The sequence below is a fragment of the Hyperolius riggenbachi genome, chromosome 5 (genome assembly GCF_040937935.1).
Source record: "Hyperolius riggenbachi isolate aHypRig1 chromosome 5, aHypRig1.pri, whole genome shotgun sequence".
NCBI classification, from domain to species: domain Eukaryota; kingdom Metazoa; phylum Chordata; class Amphibia; order Anura; family Hyperoliidae; genus Hyperolius; species Hyperolius riggenbachi.
The window spans coordinates 106,817,884-106,837,704 of NC_090650.1; the positions used below are offsets into that span (position 1 = coordinate 106,817,884).

The window sequence follows — 19,821 nt, forward strand, 5'->3', positions numbered from 1 at the left end:
ATTTGGGAATGCGTGCAGGAGGCAGACACGCATGACATCAGACAGTGCATAGACTGCACTGTCTGATGTTCACACTGTAGGCGTTCCGGACCTGGGCGGTTCGGGAACACATGCTGCACGCATATTTTTGCAGAAATGCGCGGCTGACCCATTCACTTCAGTGAATGGGATCGGCAATGCAACGCATACAAACACGGATGGCGTGCGTTTGTATGCGTTGCGTTCCGAATGCACGGCCGTCTGCGTTTGCTAATGTGAATGTGGCCTAAGAGCTGTGTAAGACTTGTAGTACAAGGCCTCAGCCTAAGGTAGTACTGACAGTATCAGTCAGTGCTAAACTGTTGGGACAAATGTAATCTAAGTAGAAGATGGTAACCTGTCCACAATGGTCCTGATCAACATTGTCAGAGCACAGCAGAAGGAACTGCATCATTTATATAGGACTAATAACTTTCACAGCACCGTACAGAGTACGTAGTCATGAACCTGAGGCCACTTTCACATGAGAGGCTTATCGAGCAGTTCAACCTCCCAACTGCTATCCATGAGCATCTTTCATCTGTAATTTCATGCAGCCAAACGGCAGCGTTTGTAACCCCACACATGTCATCATTTGCCACACTGTGATGTTATCCTGAGGCAAATAAACACAACAAGTTGTATCTGAGCACAGCTGTGGCCACATTCAAATGTGACTCAACAAGGGGCCAACTCTCCACTAACCAAGATAAGCAATAACAAGGCCAATCACACAAGGACCACTGTGCACAGGAGCAGCTGACAGGTGAGTAATTTACTGCATTAAGGGCCAGTTTCCACTTGAGCGGTGGGAATCGCCGCGGAAAAAATTTGCATGTGGTTGTATGCGAATTTTCATGTGAATTAGCATACGATTTCGCATGAATGACTATGTATGCGAATTTAACCATGGCAGTGCCTGTGTGCTTTTCCATTGTTTCTATGCGAAATTGTATGCGAATTCGCATGAAAATTCGCATACCAAAACCGCATGCAAACTTCCTATTGAATACATTGTATGCGAATCGCATAGCGGTATGCGAATTCTGATGGCTCTGCCGTGCAGATTTTTTTCTGCACAGAAAAACGCTCAGAAATCCTGACAAGTGGAAACAGTCCCATTCCCTTGGATTGTCTATGTGAATCTGCATGCAGGAAACGCATGCAGATTCGCTCTAGTGGAAACGGGCCCTCAGCCTCTCGAGTGAAAGAGGCCTAACTGTCCCTCAGAGGGCTCATAATTTAAGCCTAACCACTATCTTAGTCTTGTCTAGTCAATTTTAGGGTGAGCCAATTAACTTATCAGTATGTTTTTGGTATGTGAAAGGAAAACGGAGTGCAGAGGAAACCCACATAAATGAGTAGAACACACAAACTCTGTGCAGATAGTGTCCTTGCTGACATTCACGTACTTTTAAGTGCTAATCTATTTGTTTGGCTATGTTTTGTAACGACGTAGTATATTTCAGCCTGTGCTACAGTATATGTTCTGTGTTATGTGGCGGGGAACATAGTGACTATCTGTCCCAGATCATACAAATCTCTATAATACGTTGCTTTAAATGTGTAACTGAGTTTTACCCCATTCCTATCCCTGCACGAAAATGGATGAGGTGGCACTATATAAGATACAAAGATCCTTATCTGTAGGACCGGACAACAGAAGCCTAGCAGCCCCATTGCTTCAGTTGTATAGTAGTAAAGATACAAGCAGTGCTGAAGAACTATTCCTGTTTTAGTTATAATAAAGGAGGCATTGGTTTATATGCCTCCACCAATCCATCAGGATACACAAAGAGAGAAGAGACTCAGGCTCCCGTTGAACATAAAGCTCAGGTATTTCCCCAAGCTATGCCTTGATCTTCTATATAGACCAGCCAAGGGTTCTAAACCTTCTAAAATTTGGATATCTGTGTAGACAGGGATGGAGGTAGAGACAAGACAAAAGGGGAAGAGCGCACTCAATTTCAAAACAATATAGGCGACAAGCCATTCCGTGGAATATGCTCACATCTATAAGTTGCTGACTCGCCCGTATTGGTTGCTCATGGTTAGCGCTTTTGTCCCTTTTTAGGCCAGGGACATAGGCTCTGTATATTGCTTTGAAATTGAGTGCGCTCTTCCCCTTTTGTCTTGTCCCTACCCCATCCCTGTCTACACAGATATTCTACTAAACACAGTGAGTGGTCATCGTAGAGCCACGCCACGCCACCATCATACAACTGTTGACTCTACAAATCCACACCACCTATCCAGATTGCTCCTCATGTGCACATAGGAGTAAATATATACCACACAGTATATAGGATCATCCACCCTAAAACTTCTAAAAGTTGGAGGGGCAATTACGGCATAATTAAGTGAGGTTATATAGCGTTAATCACTGGTTAACTGAAGACATCCGCATAGCAAAAGAAGGAGCTGACTGCTGTATCTAATGCAGGATTATAACCCTACTAAAAGCAAATCCCACTCAGAAACTGACAATTACAAGCAGTTGAAAAAACTCCTTTAGCAGACATCAGAAGGAAAACTTTACATGAGCTAGAGACAGCTTGACCCAGTATCCTGCTTAGGACATCACCAACCCAAACCCAGAGAGGACTAATTCTAGCACAGGTCCAGAGCATATGAAAATAGGAAGCAATATTCTTCAAACAGGAAGGACAGCGTCCATCTCTTCAAGGAAATACCGTATTTTTCGAACTTTAACCGGTTCAGCACGGCAGTGCCGAAAATCTCATGCATCCGAGCAACGTTCACCTTCCATTCATTCGCCTATAACTTTATTGCCACTTATCACAATGAATTGATCTATGTCTTGTTTTTTCCGCCACTAATTAGGCTTTCTTTGGGAAGTACATTTTGTTAAGAATAATTTTTTTCTAAATCCATTTTAACAGGAAGATTAAGAAAAAAATGAAAAAAATTCATTATTTCTCAGTTTTTGGCCATTATAGTTTGAAATTAATATACGCTACCGTAATTAAAACTCGTATTTTATTTGCCCATCTGTCCCGGTTATTACACCGTTTAAACGATGTCCCTATCACAATTTATGGTGCCGATATTTCATTTAGAAATAAAGGTGCATTTTTTCAATTTGCGTCCATCGCTATTTATAAGCTTATACTTTTAAATAATATAATAACATACTCTCTTGACATGCATATTTAAAAAGTTCAGACCCTTGGGTAACTATTTATGTTGTTTTTGGTTTTTTTTATTGTATTTTTTTTTTTTTTTTTTATAAAAAATGTATGTGGGTAATTTTTGGTGTGGGAGGGAAACTGCTTATTTTAAATGTAAAATAATATAATTGCTTAATTAAAAATGTATGTGGGTGCAGTTTACTATTTGGCCACAAGATGGCCACAGTGAAAAAAGTCCTGGATGCGAACAATCTCGCATCCAGGAACTAAAAAGCAGAGTAGAAGTTTCCTGGGGGCAGAAATACCGCACTCTCTGGATAGAAAGCGTCGGTATTTCTGCAGGGAAGTTAGATCGGTGAATGGGAATTATATTCCCATTCACTGATCGGGGGGCTAGCGGCGGGAGCGCGCCCGATCGCGTGCACCATGAGGCGGGAGCAGCAGTGCCTATCTGGACGAGGAAGCTCGTCCAGATAGGCCGAACTGGATAAGACTCTCCGGACTATAAGACGCACCTAGGTTTAGAGGGCAAAAACAAAGGTAACAAACAACTAAACCTAGGTGCGTCCATGGTCCAGGAGTGTCCTATGGACCTTTAACTGACCCCCAAGATGTCTCTACCCAAGTTACATTGCCCAGCTAACCTCTTCTGGCTCCACCAACTACACTACACTTCACTAACCCCTGGTGCCCCCTCCCCAACCCAGCTGGTCTCCTCTTCTTATTGGCTTTCTGTGCCTTCATCAGCCGCGTGACAGTGTAATCAGGGCAGTGCGGGACATCTTCAGCCACTATGCTCGCAGTGTCCTCCCTAGGCCTCCGTACTGCCTTGTCTATTTGTTGACCCCATGACCCCGGCGTTGCAGGTTATGAGAGGGCGCCAATGGACAAGGCAGTACGGAGGCCTCGGGAGGATACTGCGAGCATAGTGGCTGAAGATGTCCCGCACTGCCCGGATTACACTGTCACACGGCTGATGAAAGCACAGAAAGCCGATAAGAAGAGGAGACCAGCAATACAAATGTTACAGCGGCTGCTGCCATGCTGCTAGGGGATGGGAGTTTTGCAAACTTTGGATTGCGCTGCGGTCTCACTGCGGTGATAAGTTGCTGCCCCACGGGAATTTTGGATCATGCTGCTGCTGCAGCTGCTAATACCGGGGAAAAGTTTGATGCCACAACGGAATTCCGGATCACGCTGCTGCCTTTACCGTGGGACAAGCTAGATGCAGCATGGGAATTCCAGATCGAGCTGCTGCCATTGCCTTTACCAGGGACGAGTTAGATGCCGCCTGGGAATTCCAGATCGCACAGCTGCTGCGGACTCCTCACCACGATAGGTAACAACTTGCCACATTCAGACTATAAGACGCAGTAACTTTTTCTCCCCACCTTTGGGGGAGAAAAAGTGTGTCTTATAGTCTGAAAAATCCAGTATGCGGTTTAGTTTGTTTCATCTGTATAATTTATCATGTGGTTTACATGTTCAATCCAAACAGCATTTTGCTTATCAGACGTATGTTTGCAAACCCTAAGGGTCAGTTTTCTTTGTTTCAGAAAACTATTTGTTTCTTTTTTAGCTGTGTCTGCTGAGGACTGCCAAATTTCTGAGCGGATACAGCTGAGAAATCATATTATTCTTGTGATTACTTGAAGATGGAATAAGAAAGGCTCTTTTTTTCTAAAAAACACACAGGGAACATTTCTCTCTGTTTAGTGTGTGAGTATAATAAACCAGAAACAAAAAATGTCATCTGTATTATTTATCATGTGATTTGCATGTTCAATTATAACAGCATTTTGTGTATCAGCAGTTTGTTTGCAAACCCTAAGGGCCGTTTTTTACGGTTTCAGAAAACCATTTGTTTTTTTCTTTTAAAGGATACCCGAGGTGACATGTGACTTGATGAGATAGATATGGGTATGTACAGTACCAAGCACAGAAATAACTATGCCTGAAATAAATAAATATCAGGTATGTAAGTGGCTGACTTAGTCCTGACTCGGACAGGAAGTGACTACAGTGTGAACCTCACTGATAAGAAATTTAAACTATAAAACACTTTCCTATCAGAAAATGTCTTCTGAGAGCAGGAAAGAGGTAAAAAAAAGGGTCAATAGTTCATAGATTTTAGCTCTGGCATACTTCAATGAATGTGTCATTGAGCAAAAACAATAAAACTGTTGAAACTTAAAAAGTAGATTTAAACATAAAATAAAACTGGAATATCTTAAAAAGTCATTTTTAGGAAAGGGAAGATCGATACAATCATTTATTTCATTAGTTTATTTTCGTTTTGGGTGTCCTGTAAGGAAAAATACATGCACATTTTTTTAAATGTACTTTGAATTTTTGTTCTTCTTCCTTTTTTTCCCAAAGTGCACTTCTTCTTTCCAAAATACAAATTATTTCACAAAGCATCTACACGTGTTTTGCTTTTTTTAAGGTAAATAATTCGAAAATTAACTTTTCTGTTAGCAGTGTGCAGAAATTGCCCACTTTCCAGCCTGCGTTCCTTTTTTTTTTTTCTCGTAGATATGCTTTAATGAGTTTCCACACATTCCGAGCCTTTCTATGTAGCTGCACTTCTGTGCTGAATTTATATTACCACCTACTGAGCAGCTTAGCAAATGGACAACACAGTCTAATAATTAGTTGCTATTAACTTGTTTAACAGCAATAGCAAATTAATTTCTGTATAAGCAGAAAGGTGAGAATATGTGCAAAGCAAATGGATTTAACACATTTTAATGCATATTTTATTCAGATTGTGTTGATTATATGTAGTGCTAAGCCTTTGAGGCACCGTCAGTAGAGATAAAGGTGAAAAGGTGAAGATGAAATGTATACCAGGTAGAGAATTACTAAAAAAGAAAGAAAAACACAAACACAAAAGCTTCAAAGCTGTTGTCATTTCCTCCTGAATATTTCACAATGAATGTTTATCAGTGTTTGAAAATCCTACTATTTTTGTTAGTCGTGTTACCTATACTTGATTATAGAACACCTCCCCCCACCAGTCACACGTACATGTTGAACATACGCTGAATTCACCAGTGAATAGCTACAACTGGTTGTTGGCAAAGAAAAGCCCAATCTGCCAACCATCATAAAGAATGAGTTTTGGTCAGACAAGTACACATTCCTATGGAGAGTGCAGAGAGAGGCCATAAGGAAACTTCTGTTTTCTGGGGAATTCAGTAGGGATGGTCAAGGAAAAATCCTTACAGCTATTTCCTATTCCCCTTAAGAGGGCAGACTGCACTGCTACCCCCCCCCCCCCCCCCCACGGAGCAGGGCTAATTGTAGACTTTAGGGGCCAGTAGGGCCAATGCTTCAATGGGATCAAATTGGGCAAATGCCAAGGGCTTCTAGAACCTTAGGGACCCAACAAGTCAGCGACTGTAGAGGTCACAAATTTACTGTCAGTATAGTATGAAAAGGTAAGGGGTCCCACATTAATGTTTGCCCTGTGCCACATTTTACCTAAAACCTCCCCTGGAGGATACCCAGTTAGACATACAATCAGATCAAGCAAATACTGTATGTTACTGCTTAGTGTAACGATCGGTGTCAGCACACAGAGAGAATCTGATTATTGGTGATCTGCAGTATCACCAACAATACAGATATATACCTGATTATGGATGATCTGCAGAATCACCAATAATACAGATATATAACTAACCTCTGGACACCTGATAATGTAAATGTTTGGTGCAACAGTAAGGGAGTCTGGACCACCTGAGGAGCAGGTGACTCCAGACTGTATAATGAGTATCTCCTGATGGTCTTGGAGTACACAGAGCGTCAATGTTTCCCTGAACTGTTGGGAAACAGACTCTACTGCAGTCAAAGGACTCCTGTGAGATGGAGTCCCTGACTGGATTGCAGAGAGGTCCCTCTGAGAGACAGGGAGTCCCTGCAGCTACTGGGCACCCCACCTGGGGGTGTCACAGGTAGAAGGGTCGGCCAGACCGGGTCGGCAACACACGAGCAGATAAGGTACAAAGACAGAAGACTGATACAGTAACCAGGGACAGGCAGGGTTGGCAACAAGTAATCAGATGTGCGTAAGTACCGAATCAGAGAGCAGAAGGAGGGTCAGGAAAGCAATAGGTCATAACAGATATCAAACATAAACCTAGACTTGGGTGTGAGGTCCGTGGTCTCAACACCCTGGAACTAGTCTGGTGTATAACTCAATAATAACACAGTAACCCTAGTCTTGGATGTGAGGTCCATGGTCTCAACACCCTGGAACTAGTCTGGAGTATAACACAATAATACACAGTATCCCTAGTCTTGGGTGTGAGGTCCGTGGTCTCAACACCCTGGAACTAGTCTGGAGTATATAGTACTCCTAGGCTCAGACAAAACAGGCGCACGCTGCTGCTGTGGAGAAACCGCCGGTCTGAAAGCGGCTTCAGCCACCTCGCTGTCAGACCACGCGGTGGTGTCTTCGCCATCCATTACACTTAGCTTTAGGAAATGCTTAAGACATATGCACAGTCCCCCAAAGTATTTAAGTATTTCCACTTTTGTTCTCCTTCCTCCTGCATAGGTTAAGGAGAGCACATAGGAAGGAAAATACACTTTAAATATCGTTTTATGTTGTCCAGACACATTTAAAGTGGGATTATAATTCCAAAACTAACATTTCAGTAAATGTTCTTCGTTACATAAAATAACATTTTAAACCATTCCAAATTATTCCTTGTGTGTAAAACCATTTATTTTCCTTTTAAAGAGCAGTAAAAACGTGCTTATCTATTGTCAAAGGCAATAATCTCCCTGTGTTTGTGTCTTCACTCTGCCCCTGTCCCTCTGCTGAATAGACTCGTCACCCTGGCAGCAGCCAAGTCACTTCAGCAGAAAAGGAGGGGGGCAGAGTCAAGACACAAGCACAGGAACATTTTTGCCTTTGCCGATAGCAAGAGATCAAGCATCTACTTCTCTCTGCAGTGAAAATAAACAATTGTACACACAGGGAATACTTGATAATGCTTTTACATGTTCTTCTATTTAAGCAAGAGTAGTTACTGAAATGTTCCTTTTAGGCGTATGATCCCACTTTAATGGTACAATTGTTTATGAGCTACAATTGCAGGTTTTGTTGATAATCACTTTTAGTTTCAAAGTCTTTTTATGATAATCACTTTGAAATATAATAATAATACACTACTGAATTTGAGCCTGGGCAAACTGAACCTACCACTGCTCCATTTCACATGGCTGGAGTGGTATTAAAATATAATTGCAAACACACACTGGGTAGCTGGCAACCTGGCATTGATACAGTACTTCCATAAACAATGCTATCCTCAAATTGGTTTACACTGTCCCCTCCATTTATGGCTGCCAAAGACTAGAGAAAAGCGGTGGGACCTAATAACTGTAACATTTAAACACAGGTGTGTCGCCATCCCAACTTCCTGTTCCTGTTTAGCGGTGACTGCCTTGCTAAATTCAAGTCAATTAATATGAGGAATATTTACTTTTGATATTTATCCAGCAGTTTTCAGTTTATTTTTGTAAGCGCTAAAACTGTTAATTAATACACAGAATAAATAAGACAGTGATTATTTGAATCATTTGAAATCCTCAGGGATTACTTTTGAAAAGAACCTGCAATCAAACAGCCATCAGCAAACAAGTGCCACTGCTAACAGGCCGGCTGGAAATTACAGAGTGCTCTGGACCTCGCTAGGAAGTCCTTTCATGTTATCATAATGTTGTCAGACAAAATAAAGAACAAACACTTCCTGTTGTCCAGAAAAGAACGCTCCTATCTATCATTCCTACGCAGACCTGGTTGCAGTTGTTTCAGAATTTAACAGATTGCATCTTCCTTTGAAATCCATTTGCATTTATCACTTATTTAGTTAGTATTATTTAATAAAAATTACAAAGGTTTGATTAAAAAAGCCAGCTTTTAAAGAGGATATTTGATTTATTTAGCAGAAATAATGACTGGTTTTGAGACATGACATAAATAACAATGTGGGCCAGAATGAACAGGACGAGCAATACAAGCTACCAGAATTTACAGTTTTCCTAAATATATCAGGACTGGATTTGAGTTACTGTATATACTCGCAAGCAAGCAGAATTTTTGACCCCCCAAAAGTGGGCAAAAAGTTGGGGGGTCGGCTTGCTTGCGAGTCTCGTTTTGGAAGGCCGCCACCCCCCCGCCCCGTGTCCGCCGCCACTATTATTCGCTTACTGAGCGGCTTCCTCTATTCCCCTCTCCGTCTCCCGGCATGTAAATAGTTCACAGCAGCTCGCTCCACGGCGGCTGCTGTGTGATGACAGGAAGCTGGAGGCAGAGCGGTTTCCTGTAACGGCGATACACATCGCGATACACATACTAGGGCACTAAACTAGCTATACCGAGCACTATACTAGCTATACTTGGGCACTAAACTAGCTATACCGAGCACTATACTAGTTATACTTGGGCACTAAACTAGCTATACCGAGCACTATACTAGCTATACTGAGCACTATACTAGCTATACCTGGCACTATACTACCTATACCGAGCACTATACTGGGCACTATACTAGCTATACTGGGGCACTATACTAGCTATACTGGGCACTATACTAGCTATACCGAGCACTATACTTGCTATACTGGGGCACTATACTAGCTATACCGAGCACTATACTACCTATACTGTGCACTATACTAGCTATACTGGGCACTATACTAGCTATACTGGGCACTATACTAGCTATACTGGGCACTATACTAGCTATACCTGGCACTATACTACCTATACCGAGCACTATACTAGCTATACTGGGCACTATACTAGCTATACTGGGCACTATACTAGCTATACCGAGCACTATACTAGCTATACTGGGGCACTATACTAGCTATACCGAGCACTATACTACCTATACTGTGCACTATACTAGCTATACTGGGCACTATACTAGCTATACCGGGCACTTCACTAGCTATACTGGGCACTATATTAGCTATACTGGGCACTATACTAGCTATACCGAGCACTATACTAGCTATACTGGGGCACTATACTAGCTATACCGAGCACTATACTACCTATACTGTGCACTATACTAGCTATACCGGGCACTTCACTAGCTATACTGGGCACTTCACTAGCTATACTGGGCACTACCTACCCATACTGGCCACTATACTAACTATACTGGGACACACTGGGGGGATCACACGGCCAGCATTTCCTACCCCCAGCTTATATGAGGGTCAATCATTTTTTCCTGGTTTTTCAGGAAAAAGTTGGGGGGTTGGCTTATATGCGGGTCGGCTTGCTTGCGAGTATATACGGTATGTCCTTTTTAAAGGACATCTGTCCTGAGCAAGGATACATAAAGTAAGCACAGAGGTATGTTCAAGCTATATCCACATAGCTCTGTGGATTGTCTGTTCCTCTCCTCTCCTAGCAGTGATGAGGGAACATCCCAGCAAGTCTGCCTCTTCCTTTCTGGAAATTTGACTTTTGCCTAAAGTCACATTTTTCAAGGAGTGATTACAGTGATAAGGGGGGAATGAGGAGATTAACGGACAACACACAAAGGTGTATGGATCCAGCATGAACATACCTCTTTGCTTACCTTAGGAAGCTTTGTCTCAGGTCAGGTGACCTTTAATTCAAGTTAGACAAACTGTAAACAGTAAGGGCTGATTCACACTACAAGAGCTTTTTAAGTGCTAGAGATTTTGAAAGTGCTCAGTAATGTAATGCTATGGGGGATTTTTACAAAATCCCATCGCTCCAGTGAGAACACACACATAGGATAACATTACCAAGAGCTTTTAAAATCACAAAGCGCTTAGAAAAGCTCTTGCAGTGTGAACGGGCCCTCAGTCCCAAGAAAAAGAGTGTTAAACTATCTATGCTGTATTAGAGATCTCACCTGTCTTCTGTGACCCTGTGTCTGTTTTTTTTTATCTCCTTCCAACAAATGTTTACCTCGCAATAAAGCAAATCTGTGATTGCAAGAAGACCCAGAGTTCAGGGGCACTGCAACTACTTACCCTCTTCTCCCTCGGATATGGGCCCCTACTTGTGATATAACACCCTACCCAAATGGCCCCAGGCGGTGGCCGGGGGGGGATAGGGTTCATCACCAGTGGAGGAAAGGCAATAGGGTGTGAATGTTACATAGTTACATAGTTATTTGGGTTGAAAAAAGACATACGTCCATCGCGTTCGATGGAGTACAACACCAGCCTGCTCCCTCACTTATCCCTGTTGATCCAGAGGTAGGCGAAAAAACCCCACAAGGCATGGTCCAATTAGCCCCAAAAGGGAAAACATACCTTCCTGACTCCAGATGGCAATCAGATAAAATCCCTGGATCAACACCACTGGGTATTACATAGTAATTATAGCCATGGATGTCTTTCATAACAAGGAAAGCATCTAAGCCTCCTTTAAATGCAGATATAGAATTTGCCATAACTACTTCCTGTGGCAATACATTCCACATCTTAATCACTCTTACTGTAAAGAACCCTTTGGAGGGGCTCAATTAAACTTTTGCTAGGAAGTCCCATGATTTGTAGTTAGAACCCTGCTTTTCAACCCCATTGCATGCATAAAAGTACTCAAAAATAAGCTGTACCAAACCAACTTCAGTTTCATATTAATTTCCTTACATACTTTTTTCTGAAAGGTTTTCTTTGATAGGTGCTGAAAGGCAATTTGCTAATGTGAAAAAACAAAATCTTATGCAAGAAAACACTGGAGAAAAGTTTATTGAATCAGGGCTTTCACATTCCAGCCTTGCTACCTGATTGGTAGAGAAGACTTGAAGCTCTCAGAGAAATTCTCAGAGAAAGCCCAACGTCATGATCAAGAGCTGACTAATATGCTTCTGTGAAGAGCTGTTAAATGCTGCATTTGTGCCTCAAAAAAAGAAGTTGGTGACTGCACCTCAAGTAGGATACAAGTTAGATGCCTGCTAAGAAAACGTGAACTCTCACTATAAGCAGCATTCATCTTTTCAGCAATAATGAAAATGAGTGTCTGCGCAGCTGAAGTGAGTCATATACTTGCACCCACAGTAAGATTTTTTAAAACTAAATCCAGGCTAACCTGAACAGTATATCAAAGCTTTACACAGGCTCCATCCACAGGCTCTGCCCCTGGCTAGGATTCGTTATGTCTCTGAGTTTTTTTGCCAGGTCCATGTTCTCTTTTCCCTCTTGGTTCTGCCCCCTCCAGGCCAAGACTACTGGGAGCTGAGGAAACCATGTGGAACAGGGTGAGTGTTGCTGTGACATGTGGAGTGGGGTAAGTGCTGCTGTCACCTCACCTGCTAATCCCTGAAATCACATCACTAACTGTCCTCAGAGAAGCTTACAGTCTAATCCCTGGAATCACATCAGTAATTGTTGTCAGAGGAGTTTATAATCTAATACCTGATGTCATGTCACTAAATGTCCTCAGAGAATCTTACAATCTAATCCTCGCCCTCACATCAACTATTCTCAGAGTAGTTTACAATCTAATCCCCGCTGTCCTGTCATTAGGTGTCTTCAGAGCAGCTTACAATCAAATACCTGCTATTATGCCATGAACTGTCCTCAGAGGAGCTTACAATCTAATTTTTGCTATAACATTACTAGCTGTCCTCAGAGGAGTTTACCGTCTAATCACTGCTGTCCTGTCACTAGCTGTGATCACAGGATCTTACAATTCAATCCCTGCAGTCATGTCATTAGGTGTTCATAGGATTTTACAGTCTAAGCCAGTATTTCTCAACAGAGGTCCCATGGCATTTTGCCACTTTTGTGGGACAAAATATTAAAAAAATAATAAAACAAATAATAAAATCAACCTACAAAAAAGCCCAATTCTCAACTGATGCAGGCAGTGGTTTGATCTACTGTAAACTGCAGTGCATCAAAAAGCACCACAGACCAGTTTTAGGTGATAGAATGACTGCAAAATATACAGTTAAAAGACAGGGAGCGACAGACCATGAAGCAGCAGAGAAGAATATGCAGCACAGACGTCTAGGAAATTTAGAGAAGTTGGATGGGGCAGAAGAGAAGGCGGAAAATCAAATTGGTGAGCATGTCCTCACCAAGCACCACTCAATTTGGGTTGCAGACATGGGAGCTCACTGACACCAATGGTTGGGGGCACAGATTGCATGGGGGGGGGGGGGCAGAATGTTTTCTTTAGCCCCTGACTACAATGATTAGAAGGACGTGGCTGCACTGTGTGTGTGAGACAAATTACTGCTTTTTATATGTGGTGGTCATATGCCAATGCTGGTTGACGTGTGTGGGGTTGATTGCTTAATTTCATATGTGGGGTGATTTAGGATTGATATATGTGGGGTAAATAGTACCATTTCATATGTGGGGTCATTGCTGCATTTCATATATGAGGATCACTGTTGCATTTCACATGTGGGGGGGGAGGTCATTACTGCATTCAATATGTGGAGGTGATTGCTGTTTTTCATATGTTGTGGTCAATGCTGCATTTCATATGTGGGGTGATTGCTGCATCTCAAATATGGGAGGTGATTACTGCATTTCCTATGTGGTGTGATTGCTGAATTTTGTATGTGGGGTAATGCTGCATTTCCTATGTGGGGGTCAATGCTACATTTTATATGTTGGGGTCATTGCTGCTTTTCAAATGTGGGGTTGAGTGCTGCTATTCAAAAGTGGAGGTGATTGTTGCTTTTCATACGTGGGGGTCATAGCTGCATTTGCAATAGGACAATGGTACAATTGTTAATCAAGAGGTGTATAATAGTAGGCAGAAAGGAATAGTCATGAAAGTGGTGTGATTTGTATTCATAATTTTTTTTGCAAGGGCCCCCTGAGATCCAGAAACATTTGTAAGGGTTCCTCTCAATTCTAAATAAAAAAGTTTGAGAAAGGCTGTCAGATAGCAGTGTGTTGGCATCCTGTATACTCCATTATTTTATCCCACTATTGTGACCATGGAAACTCAACCCTCTATCATATAGTCACACACAAAAAATCTGGCCATCCAAAAAGATTGAAAGCACTGCTGTATATAATAAAGATACATTTTTACTGTGGGCTGTGATGCAACTGGACAACGCAAACTTTAAATCAATAATCTTTTACTACTATGTTCTGATGTGACCCGGGGATAAGGTGTAAACATTTTCCACAGAATAGCAGATAAGTTTCATAAAACCCAAACCAGGCTTTTCAGGTTAGTGAACAAACCCCCAAACATATCTAATACCAGAATAAGCGGTCCATATGTTACGTAAAGGGAACAGGAGGTGAGAGGGATATGGAGGCTGCTCATTTTTTTATTATTAATTTTTTCCCCTTAACCATAGGCCTTGAACAAGGATGCAGCAGATCAGGTACTTGTTAATCAGGTTTTACTGGATTAACTATATGCTTGTTCCAGGGTTTTGACTCAGACACTACATAAGCCAGAAGATCAACAGGGCTGCCAGGCAACTGGCATTGTTTACAAGGAATTAAATATGGCAACCTCCATATCCCTCTCTCCTTGGGTTTCCTGTTAAGCATGCAAAACTGTCTGTGTGGATAGCTTGTGGAGCATGGTGAGGGCATTAGAGTATGAACGCTTGAGTAATTGTTAATCATGTGAATTGTCAAAAATATTCTGTGAAGTGGCAATGAATAATATGGATAATATTGTCCATGCACAATACAATAAAGTGCCTGGGAGATAGAATAAGTACTGGGATCAACATTAACTTAAAGAGGAACTCCAGTAATGTAATAAAAAAGTGCAATACAATAATTATGTATAAATGATTTAGTCAGTGTTTGCCCATTGTAAAATATTTTAAATCCCTGATTTATATTCTGACATTTATCACATGGTGACATTTTTACTGCTGGCATACTGCTCGCAAGTGATGTAGCTGCTGCTTGCTGTTTTGGAAGTTGGAAACGGCTATAAACAGCTATTTCCCACAATGCAACATGGTTCACAGACAGGAAACTGCCAAGAGTACGTACTCAGAATTTCTTTGTGGGAGGAGTTTCACCACAATATCAGCCATACAGCACCCCCTGATGGTCTGTGTGTGAAAAGGATTTCTCATGTAAAAGGGGGTATCAGATACTGATTAGGATAAAGTTCAATTCTTAGTCGAAGTTTCTCTTTAAACCGCTAACATTTCACAAATACCATACATCTACTGTGCATTTAGCAGCCTCCAAGGAGTTCAGCTATAATGCAGGCTGGCACAAATAACAGTTTTATCTGCAACTGCATGTATCCTTTAAATAATGATTACTCTCAATCACTTTTTCAGTTATTAACCACTTCGGGACCACAGTCTTTTCGCCCCTTAAGGACCAGAGCCTTTTTCTCCATTCAGACCACTGCAGCTTTCACGGTTTATTGCTCGGTCATACAACCTACCACCTAAATGAATTTTACCTCCTTTTCTTGTCACTAATACAGCTTTCTTTTGATGCTATTTGATTGCTGCTGCGAGTTTTACTTTTTATTATATTCATCAAAAAAGACATGAATTTTGTCAAAAAAATGACTTTTTTAACTTTCTGTGCTGACATTTTTCAAATAAAGTAAAATTTCCTATACATTTGAGCGCGAAAGTTATTCTGCTACATGTCTTTGATAAAAAAAAAAACATTCAGTGTATATTTATTGGATTGGGTAAAAGTTATAGCGTTTACAAACTATGGTGCCAAAAGTGAATTTTCCCATTTTCAAGCATCTCTGACTTTTCTGCGCACCTGTCATGTTTCATGAGGGGCTAAAATTCCAGGATAGTACAAATACCCCCCAAATGACCCCATTTTGGAAAGAAGACATCCCAAAGTATTCAGTGAGAGGCATGGTGAGTTCATAGAAGATTTTATTTTTTGTCACAAGTTAGCGGAAAATGACAGTTTGTGACAAAAAAAAAAAAAAAAAAAAGTTTCCATTTCTTCTAACTTGCGACAAAAAAAAATGAAATCTGCCACGGACTCACTATGCTCCTCTCTGAATACCTTGAAGTGTCTACTTTCCAGAATGGGGTCATTTGTGGGGTGTGTTTACTGTCCTGGCATTGGGGGGGTGCCTAATTGTAAGCACCCCTGTAAAGCCTAAAGATGCTCATTGGACTTTGGGCCCCTTAGCGCAGTTAGGCCGCAAAAAAGTGCCGCACATGTGGTATTGCCGTACTCAGGAAAAGTAGTATAATGTGTTTTGGGGTGTATTTTTACACATACACATGCTGGGTGGGAGAAATATCTCCGTAAATGACAATTTTTTTATTTTTTTTACACACAATTGTCTATTTATAGAGATATTTCTCCCACTCAGCATGGGTATGTGGAAAAATACACCCCAAAACACATTATACTACTTCTCCTGAGTACGGCGATACCACATGTGTGGCACTTTTTTGCACCCTAACTGCGCTAAGGGGCCCAAAGTCCAATGAGTACCTTTAGGATTTCACAGGTCATTTTGAGAAATTTCGTTTCAAGACTACTCCTCACGGTTTAGGGCCCCTAAAATGCCAGGACAGTATAGGAACCCCACAAATTACCCCATTTTAGAAAGAAGACACCCCAAGGTATTCCGTTAGATGTATGGTGAGTTCATAGAAGATTTTTTTTTTTTGTCACAAGTTAGCGGAAATTGATTGTAATTGTTTTTTTTCACAAAGTGTCATTTTCCGCTAACTTGTGACAAAAAATAAAATCTTCTATGAACTCGCCATTCTCCTAACGGAATACCTTGGGGTGTCTTCTTTCTAAAATGGAGTCATTTGTGGGGTTCCTATACTGCCCTGGCATTTTAGGGGCCCTAAACCGTGAGGAGTAGTCTTGAAACCAAATGTGGCAAAATGACCTGTGAAATCCTAAAGGTACTCATTGGACTTTGGGCCCCTTAGCGCACTTAGGGTGCAAAAAAGTGCCACACATGTGGTACCGCCGTACTCAGGAGAAGTAGTATAATGTGTTTTGGGGTGTATTTTTACACATACCCATGCTGGGTGGGAGAAATATCTCTGTAAATGACAATTATTTGATTTTTTTTACACACAATTGTCCATTTACAGAGAGATTTCTCCCACCCAGCATGGGTATGTATAAAAATACACCCCAAAACACATTATACTACTTCTTCTGAGTACGGCGATACCACATGTGTGACACTTTTTTGCAACCTAGGTGCGCTAAGGGGCCTAACGTCCTATTCACAGGTCATTTTGAGGCATTTGGATTCTAGACTACTCCTCACGGTTTAGGGCCCCTAAAATGCCAGGGCAGTATAGGAACCCCACAAGTGACCCCATTTTAGAAAGAAGACACCCCAAGGTATTCTGTTAGGAGTATGGTGAGTTCATAGAAGATTTTTTTTTTGTCACAAGTTAGCGGAAAATGACACTTTGTGAAAAAAAAAACAATACATATCAATTTCCGCTAACTTGTGACAAAAAATAAAATCTTCTATGAACTCATCATACACCTAAAAGAATACCTTGGGGTGTCTTCTTTCTAAAATGGGGTCACTTGTGGGGTTCCTATACTGCCCTGGCATTTTAGGGGCCCTAAACCGTGAGGAGTAGTCTTGAACCCAAATGTCTCAAAATGACCTGTGAAATCCTAAAGGAACTCATTGGACTTTGGGCCCCTTAGCACAGTTAGGCTGCAAAAAAGTGTCACACATGTGGTATCGCCGTACTCAGAAGAAGTAGTATAATGTGTTTTGTGGTGTATTTTTACATATAACCATGCTGGGTGGGAGAAATATCTCTGTAAATGACACATTTTTGATTTTTTTTACACACAATTGTCCATTTACAGAGAGATTTCTCCCACCCAGCATGGGTATGTGTAAAAATACACCACAAAACACATTATACTACTTCTCCTGAGTATGGCGATACCACATGTGTGACACTTTTTTGCAGCCTAGGTGCGCTAAGGGGCCCAACGTCCTATTCACAGGTCATTTTGAGGCATTTGTTTTCTAGACTACTCCTCACGGTTTAGGGCCCCTAAAATGCCAGGGCAGTATAGGAACCCCACAAGTGACCCCATTTTAGAAAGAAGACACCCCAAGGTATTCCGTTAGGGGTATGGTGAGTTCATAGAAGATTTTATTTTTTCTCACAAGTTAGTGAAAAATGACACTTTGTGAAAAAAACAATAACAATCCAATTTCCGCTAACTTTTGACAAAAAATAAAATATTCTATGAACTCATCATACACCTAACAGAATACCTTGGGGTGTCTTCTTTCTAAAATGGGGTCACTTGTGGGGTTCCTATACTGCCCTGGCATTTTACGGGCCCAAAACTGTGAGTAGTCTGGAAACCAAATTTCTCAAAATGACTGTTCAGGGGTATAAGCATCTGCAAATTTTGATGACAGGTGGTCTATGAGGGGGCAAATTTTGTGGAATCGGTCATAAGCAGGGTGGCCTCTTAGATGACAGGATGTATTGGGCCTGATCTGATGGATAGGAGTGCTAGGGGGGTGACAGGAGGTGATTGATGGGTGTCTCAGGGGGCGGTTAGAGGGGAAAATAGATGCAATCAATGCACTGGGGAGGTGATCGGAAGGGGGTCTGAGGGGGATCTGAGGGTTTGGCCGAGTGATCAGGAGCCCACACGGGGCAAATTAGGGCCTGATCTGATGGGTAGGTGTGCTAGGGGGTGACAGGAGGTGATTGATGGGTGTCTCAAGGTGTGATTAGAGGGGGGAAATAGATGCAAGCAATGCACTGGCGAGGTGATCAGGGCTGGGGTCTGAGGGCGTTCTGAGGTGTGGGCGGGTGATTGGGTGCCCGCAAGGGGCAGATTAGGGTCTAATCTGATGGGTAACAGTGACAGGTGGTGATAGGGGGTGATTGATGGGTAATTAGTGGGTGTTTAGAGGAGAGAATAGATGTAAACAATGGATTTGGGAGGTGATCTGATGTCGGATCTGCGGGCGATCTATTGGTGTGGGTGGGTGATCAGATTGCCCGCAAGGGGCAGGTTAGGGGCTGATTGATGGGTGGCAGTGACAGGGGGTGATTGATGGGTGGCAGTGACAGGGGGTGATTGATGGGTGATTGACAGGTAATCAGTGGGTTATTACAGGGGAGAACAGATGTAAATATTGCACGGGCGAATTGATAAGGGGGGGGTCTGAGGGCAATCTGAGCGTGTGGGCAGGTGATTGGGTGCCCGCAAGGGGCAGATTAGGGTCTAATCTGATGGGTAACAGTGACAGGTGGTGATAGGGGGTGATTGATGGGTAATTAGTGGGTGTTTAGAGGAGAGAATAGATGTAAACAATGGATTTGGGAGGTGATCTGATGTCGGATCTGCGGGCGATCTATTGGTGTGGGTGGGTGATCAGATTGCCCGCAAGGGGCAGGTTAGGGGCTGATTGATGGGTGGCAGTGACAGGGGGTGATTGATGGGTGGCAGTGACAGGGGGTGATTGATGGGTGATTGACAGGTAATCAGTGGGTTATTACAGGGGAGAACAGATGTAAATATTGCACGGGCGAATTGATAAGGGGGGGGTCTGAGGGCAATCTGAGCGTGTGGGCAGGTGATTGGGTGCCCGCAAGGGGCAGATTAGGGTCTAATCTGATGGGTAACAGTGACAGGTGGTGATAGGGGGTGATTGATGGGTAATTAG

At 42.2% G+C, this 19,821-nt stretch overlaps 1 protein-coding gene across 1 annotated transcript in view; it reads right to left on the reverse strand.

The window, feature by feature from the left end:
- The window catches only part of TBC1D5 (TBC1 domain family member 5), a 510,822-nt gene that overhangs the window by 428,957 nt on the left and 62,044 nt on the right, over nt 1-19,821 (reverse strand). The gene's annotated exons all lie outside the window — the stretch shown is intronic.